Source organism: Leiobunum rupestre, chromosome 5, assembly GCF_980474605.1.
Source record: "Leiobunum rupestre chromosome 5, qqLeiRupe1.1.hap1, whole genome shotgun sequence".
NCBI lineage: Eukaryota > Metazoa > Arthropoda > Arachnida > Opiliones > Sclerosomatidae > Leiobunum > Leiobunum rupestre.
In genome coordinates, this window is record NC_143388.1 from 36,135,651 (window position 1) to 36,142,976 (window position 7,326).

Here is a 7,326-nt window from a genome sequence, read left to right on the forward strand (position 1 = left end):
ACCGTCTGACGGTAAGCGTTAACGGATAAATTTGCGATCGCATTGAATTTGGTTGGTTGGTTTTTATTCGTTAACGCCTACCATCGCGCCGGTTGTCATGGGTGTGTTTTTTCCAACTCCTTCTTATTAACTTTTGAGACGGACCGAGTGCTGAGTGTTATGGCAACCTCTCAACGTCCAATGGCAGGGTTTCCACCAATTGTTCACGGTATTCGTCTAAGTATCAATTTGCGATCACATCGGGCGGGTTTCAAACCCGAGACCGCCTGTTTGACAGGCGGACGTTCTACCACAGAACCACCGACACTCATTACGCTTCATCGAAAATTAGACCTTCAGCTTTATCGGAAGCGTATTTAATAGAGTATGAAATTTTGGTTTAATTGATATAGAACAAGATTTCGTGTAAGATTTAAATTATTGCATCGAAGAAATTCTAATTTAGCGATTTCTCTATTGATTAAAAACAAATGCGCCACCCAGGTTTTGAACCCGGCCGTTCAGTTAGGCAGTTGAGCGCTCTACCACAGAACCAACGATAACTCCTTAGCTATACTGCAAATAAGACACTCATCGTAAGCATAATAGTTAATAAATACAGTTATAGTGGTGTGTGACGACACCTGGATATATCCTCCGAGGAGAGGTAATATTACGGGCTTGACCGACTTGTTGGTATTACTTCTTGACAAGCAATTTCATTTCTCCGGCGAAGTTCAGCTTTCGATTCAATAGCAGTGGGTCTTTCCTTGATAAATCACCATAGAAAATTGTCTAGCGGTGTCAGATCGGGAGACCTTTCAGGCCAAAGAACAGGACTATATCTTCCAATCCATCTTTGAGAAAACTCGTTGTTCAGGAATTCAGTCATTTCTCTGTAAAAATGTGGTGCGGCGCCATCTTTCGGAAACCAAATTTTGGCGTCTTCCAGCTAAAGGAACGCCGTCGATTGCATCTGCAAACTCATCCTCTTAAAAAACGCCAATAGCTCTGAATGTTGGGATTTTGAGGCAAGAACACAGGACCAATCAAACGATTTCCTTAAAGTACAACTCAATCATTTAAGCGCTGGCACAGTGGTGGTTTTCGTCCGGCCATAAGTGATTATTTTGATAGTTGAAAGGTATCTCTAGAAATACAACATTCGTCGGCGTAAATTGAGGATCGTCGATCAACGAATTTAGCAGCTAGTTGCAGAAGTCGTAACGTTTTTGAAAATCCAATCAATCAGGCACCACCTTAGTCATCAAGCGACTTTTAAAGCCAGTGTTCTCAAAGTCAAAATAAGGCTGACCCCATCCACCAAACTGTTGAAAGTCACTGATAGCGCACTCTACTGTATTTAGGGATGGCCTTCGGTTTGATGTCGCGTTTGAAAAATCTGACACACTCTTCTTGGATATCGGTCGCCTTCTCCAAAGTATAGGCAACCTTTTATCTTGAATAACGATCAACATTTCGAAAGGTTGACGACCTTGATGATGTGGAACAAAAAGTGACTTCCATTTTAATACCAACAATGTACGTGAACTTTAAGCCACTTATGTCTTATAAGATGTTTTTCAAAGACTTAAAAACGTTCGCAACAAAAAAGACGGAAATTTCAGATGAGTAATCTGTGCTTTCGTAATTACGTGAGCGATTTTCTCTTTCCAGGAATAAACAAGTTTATTTTGACTTGCCCAGCTTCTCAATTTTTCAAGTAGCATTTTTAGTTAAGGAAGTCGTAGTTTTCAGATGATGCTCAAAACAAATTATCAATTGGCAAAATTGTTCTTGCAATTAGTGGTAAAAACTATTTTTGTGAGAGTTTGAAAATATTTTCTGAAAACGATAAAATTGCCCCAATCAATGTAACACCGTGAATTAACTGAACCATAAGAATATTATATTGCTACCCTGTGTGGTCTTTTAATAGCTGGTTTGCAATAGAGCTAAAACTCTGGGATGATGAGAGCGTTGAGACGAAAAATTATTCTATACCGAGATTTATTCAATCAACGCTCGAAATTCTCCTGTTTTTGCACTTTGATACATTCAAACCATCAATAAGGAATAATTTACTTTTATATAGTTATTTAGTTTTTAGTTTGGATAGAATTGGCTACTTTGGCTATTGAGACGAATCTGCTTTTCGGCCAACCTGAAATATTTTAATTAGCCACGCAGGGGGAAGTGGGAAGATAAGGTTTTATTTTAGCGCCTAATTAAATTAACAAACAAGATCAAGGATGGATTGTTAATGTCTGTGATTATTTCAATGGAAATAGTTTATAGTTAAATTTTGTTCGTTTGACATTCTGATGTACCAAACACCAAAAGTACTTTTCTCAAAATTTAACGATAAACTATGGTTAAGTTTCCAAAGTTATATGATTTCTTGAGTATACCTGGAGTTTGCTCTCAGTTTCTCATTGAAAACGTTTTCGAAGGAAAATCAAATTATTTTAAATAAATTAGCTGACTCGAAGAAAACCCTCAACAATTCGTTGATATTTTGAACAGTTTATATATGCTCTACAATAAATGAACATCAATAATTTTTCACTAACCGAACTGATCCCTGTCTAAAGAATTAAATGTTCGCTTCAATCATTTAATACTCTAAAAGTAGAAGTATATGAAATAATTTTGTCAGCACACTCGCTGTATTTTTGTTTGGGTACATTTGTTCGAATTTCATTCGTCTGATCTGTGGTACAAATGTTCGAATGATCATTTGTCCGAATGCCGGAAAACAGGATCGTATGTCTGAAAACATATTTCATTTGCCCGAAAAATTTATCACAACTTTTGTTGGTGATTTAGTCGTTCAATTTATGTTAACTTTACTGGCGAATTTCATTTGTTCGAATAATCGTTTGTCCGTTTTTTCGAACATTAGCAATTGGTTGGTTTTTTTTTAAATATTGTTAATATAAGAAAAAAATTACATAAACGTGAACCTAACCTAACCTAACCTAACCTAACCTAACCTAACCTAACCTAGCCTAGCCTAAAATATCCACAACATTGATCGATATTAATACGATTATGAAGTAAAATATACAATATATAGATATAGCAGCAATTAAGAAAAAACCACTTGAACAAACAACGATATTTACAAGGTAGTTTTTTTATTTTTAATTCTTGCACTAAAAAAAATCCGGACAAAAAAAACCGCAATAAGAAATACTAATTTAGCGACACACGTGGTGCTACCGATTCGGACAAATGAAACAAACAACTTGTCCAATTCGAACAATTGAAACATTTGTTATTTCGGCGGTTCAGACGAACGAAATTCGAACATTTGTTCCACCGTTCGGACTATTGAAATTCGAACAAATGTACCTACCCCGTATTTATACCATAAATTAAATCAATGATATTTATTGGAAATTAAAAAAATTTAACGGTATAATGATTTCTTTACTTCAATTTTGCCTACCATTTTAACATGACCCTCACATTTTATGAAATTAAATTTTCGGTGCTGACTAGAGTGGTCGATTTCACATTGAATTTCAACTTACTATTGGGTCCATGTGCTAAAAACAGTAGGATTGTTGAGCCCCTTTCTGATTAAAAAGAAATACGGTTCGACTAGAAACACCTCTTCGGAGACATGAATGTGCATGTTCGGGGTTCCACACATGCCAGTGGTTGCCGTACCGAGAATCATCGTGTCTTCGTCCATTAAATAAACCGATTTACCACTAAGGGCATTTTCAGCTTCTTCCATAATATCCATGTCGCTCAGGTCATACAAACCATTTGTTTTCAATACTTGTTTCCATATCTTTTTTTCGATGGCATCACTGGATCCCTAAAATTATCAAATTGACGAAACGAAATAAATAAACAGCAATGTTGCCAAGCTTTAAATATTTGATATCATTAATTCGCTTAGAAAGTCAGTTATTCTTCAATAGCATATGAAAATGCACAGCAGTTGTTTCTGTAGCTGTGTTAATTCTTGGAAGGCTAAATTACATTTTAATTTTAGTTTCCTGTAGATTTAAGGAAAATAGACTCAACTAAAAAAAATATTTAATTAAATAAATATGTTTTTATTTTGAACATAATAACCATAGAAAACATCCTGCCATTCACTTTCATTTTAACACACTCGTTAAGTAATTTAAGAATATGTAAAAATGCATGGTAATTTAAGGGTTTAAAGGCCCAAAAGTACCAAGGTTTTTCATCAAAAGAAAATATTCAAACCAGATTCGTTTGCTTATTCTGGTTTATTGTTCTAAACCACGAAAAGTTGCATCTTTGAACGAAAATTTGAAAAACTTTAACGTGTTACGAATAAGTATGTCATAAATGTGTGGGTATGTTCTTTGGGTCCCAATAAGTAAAAATATCTTATGACCATGGGTTTACAGTAATAGTAAGTGTAGGGAGCTGTTAGGTAGCGTGGCAAGTTGGGATAGCCACAACCCTCCTGAGCATTGTAACCCGGCCACCTGAATTAATAATCATAATAATAATAAATAGCTATGCTAATCACTCCTGGCACCACCTTAGGCCTTAGAATCAAGCGACTTTTTAAAGTCATTAATTCAGGTGGCCGGGTTACAATGCGTAGGGCGATGTCATGCGAGCCCACAGTTCCATTCACTAACTATTATCGTTAAACTAAACGAGTGTTTATGGAAGGTGAAACCGAAGACTTCGGGGGAAAACCCCTTGAAAACCAATATAAATCGCTAGATGACATGGGCCTTAGGTGGTGCACTGGGCTTAAATGGCTTTGCTAAAGAGTTTAAGGCCCGTAGAAACCAGGCCCCAAAACAACGAAAAAGCCAGTAATGTGAAGTTCGGTATTCTGCCTTGAACCCAATTATTCCCATTTATTATTCATTTGATCAATAGCATATGCCAAAAGTGCATTATTGAGCAAGCAGATCTGTCTTCAACAGTTTCCTTAATCAACGTATTTCGCTCATGTGCGCTTTCCAAAATAAGCACTAACCCAGCATCCATCGGGGAAAATAAATTGAATTGACATACGCCTCGTCCAAGTAGCTTATTTTCAAAAATTCTGACCTTGTTTATCAGTGTCAATGTAACTCGATTCTTTGAAGTAATGGAACTAGGCATTAATAAAATCATTGTAGGCTTTAGCACACTTCTGTTAGTTCCATAATGAACTTTTGGCATTTGAACAAATGAATAAAAAATTTAAAAGAATTGGGTTCCAGGCAGAATACCGAACTTCACACTACTAGCTTCTTCCATAGACGAAGAACGTAGAACGTGTAAACCCTGGACAAACGACGTACGCGTATTTCCGCCAACAATTGTTATCTCCGGTAAAGGCGCTACTCGCTCGTATTGGTGGTGCACTTTCGTGCCCCCCACCCGGATGTTTATCTCTGAAACATCCGTTTCCTGTACACGTGAGTCGCGGATCCAAAACGTGCGTTAGGCTTAACACAAACAGGAACGAATTTTAAATTTTAGCAACTTGATATTGCCAAAAATGGACGTAATTTTGAATGACAAGATTAATGGTAAGTTGCGTTATGGCCAATGTGTTTTACGTTTCAAACCAAATATTAAAGTATGTTGATTTTAGACTGTGATAGTAAATCATAAATATCTGAAAATATTCCTGAAGATAAATTATATGAAATGCTTTCTGGTACGTATCATGCTTTTTTTCTATAATTTACTTTAAACATGTTGGCAAGCCAAAATATACCTCTCCTCGGAAGAATTGTCCTAAGTGGTATTAATTTCTCGAGATGAACCTTAAAGATATATCTCCCCAATTCAGAGTTATTTACTAAAAACGTAATCCCGGTTCAATCCCGCCCGGTATAAAATTTTAATTATAATTAAAATAATTGAGACGAAACAACCGAGATTAATTTATTCAGAATATTATAAATTAAGTAGTTACAACAGTGAGTTAGACGTACTAAAACAATGCACAATTGAATTTAACCCTATTTACGGTACAAGTTTAGCAGTTAAATATAATACGAAGCCAATTTTAATGAAAGAAATATCTACAGAGGGTATTTGTATTTTTCTCGCATCATTAACGCTCATTTTATTTCAACGTTCGCCCTTGATGAAGATACCGAGAATATCGATATCTGGTAGTGGACGACTCGTAGACGTCCTGTTGACGTTGTGACACATACCGCATGAAAAAGACTAATACCGTCCAATTTCCAATATCATATAATGACTCGCACACCCAGGATGTCAATGACTGCATTAGGAATCGTAGATATCCAAATATCCACACCAACAAAAAATTTATTAACAAGAAGCGAAAAGCTTACCATTCACAAACTAAGCACAGAAAGCCACTTGACTAAACGTATATCAATAAATGACCGTAGACGGAATAGTTAGGTTTCTTTATAAATAAACACAAACGAACCCAATTGATGAACTGCATTAAACATCTTAATCAGTCGAGAAAACGTTTAAAATAAATTACGAAGTAATGACTACCGAGTTGAAAACCAGACCAACTCGATATTTTCTTCATAAATGAACTATTAAGCTTGAAAACAAATACGCTAAACACAATAGATAAGCGGCCGTATTCTGCATGACCCCGCAAGTAAGAAGGGAACCGCCTACTTGCTTCGGCCCTACCATTCGACGAGAGCTCACTGATTTCCCTCTTCTTTCCCCTCTTGCTTGGCCAATTGAAGGGTTGCTTTAGTGTGACGTATTACTTGTTTTTAATTCCCAACTTCCGGTTAAAATTTTACGACATTATTAATATCATTTGTAAAGTGAATTTTGCCGAAACTGCAATGGGAGTTATTGCTGCTGTCGTGGGAATTGAAACGATAGGCTTAGCGGAAGAAGTAAAATTTTTTAACGAATTTAGCATGGAATTGAGAATGTTTAGCTAAGCGCATCATTGAAGAAGCAGGTATTTAATATGTACTTAACAATCGTTGAACATAAGGTTATAATTACTTGGCGTTATTTTTTACAGATAAGGCTCTTTTCAACGTGTTTTGTCTAGTAACCACGAAACTGGGCTACGTTCAGTAACGCTCATCAACACAAGCGGCTTTCAGGTACAAAATGATAAAATTGAAGAGCCAATGGTACAATACTCTTTGTAAATTACGATTACATAATAAATTTGGAAATACAAATATTTTTATTTGCAGATGCATACTACCGAATGAACTTAATTAAAAATGCTGAATGTAACAATTATCTCCTCGCATATTACCACTCTTTATATATTCCAGATTTTTCACAGAAAGCCCCTATTCAGATGTAAATACTACAAGGTACTCCTCCGTACGACACTTATTCAATAATATGTACAAGTGTTTTATTTTA

General features: G+C 35.9%; 1 long non-coding RNA gene across 1 annotated transcript; it reads left to right on the forward strand.

The window, feature by feature from the left end:
• Positions 1–6,780: 6,780 nt before the first annotated feature.
• On the forward strand, positions 6,781–7,326 carry LOC149944370 (uncharacterized). The gene is made up of 3 exons (XR_016480988.1): positions 6,781–6,901; positions 6,968–7,082; positions 7,149–7,326. It is a non-coding gene; the product is annotated as an uncharacterized LOC149944370 (long non-coding RNA).